The sequence below is a fragment of the Melospiza melodia genome, chromosome 26 (assembly GCF_035770615.1).
Source record: "Melospiza melodia melodia isolate bMelMel2 chromosome 26, bMelMel2.pri, whole genome shotgun sequence".
NCBI classification, from domain to species: domain Eukaryota; kingdom Metazoa; phylum Chordata; class Aves; order Passeriformes; family Passerellidae; genus Melospiza; species Melospiza melodia.
In genome coordinates this window covers 9612402-9612741 of record NC_086219.1, presented here as the reverse complement: position 1 = coordinate 9612741, position 340 = coordinate 9612402, and positions in this window count along the sequence as shown.

The window sequence follows — 340 nt, the reverse complement described above, 5'->3', positions numbered from 1 at the left end:
CTTCGTGAAATCCCAAAGTTGAAGGATAATCCATTTGTTGCATTGTCATTGTTTACTTAGATGTACTCTTTTTATATGTTGTTGGAAAAAATCACTGCATTGTTGCAGTCTCGCCACAAGATGGCGGTGTGGCTCCACTGAAAAGATCAGGCATGTCGTGCACTTCTTTCATCCCCCCACGAGGTGGTGCTGTCACCACACTGGGTAGCTCGGATGACGGCATGAACGAGACTGCCCCTTGTTCGGCCAACTGCTGTGCTTGCGATCTTGTTTGAGACCAAGGCTGCCTGGCTTTTAATTCACCTGACAATGGAGCTCAAATACAAGAACGTCTCCCTTT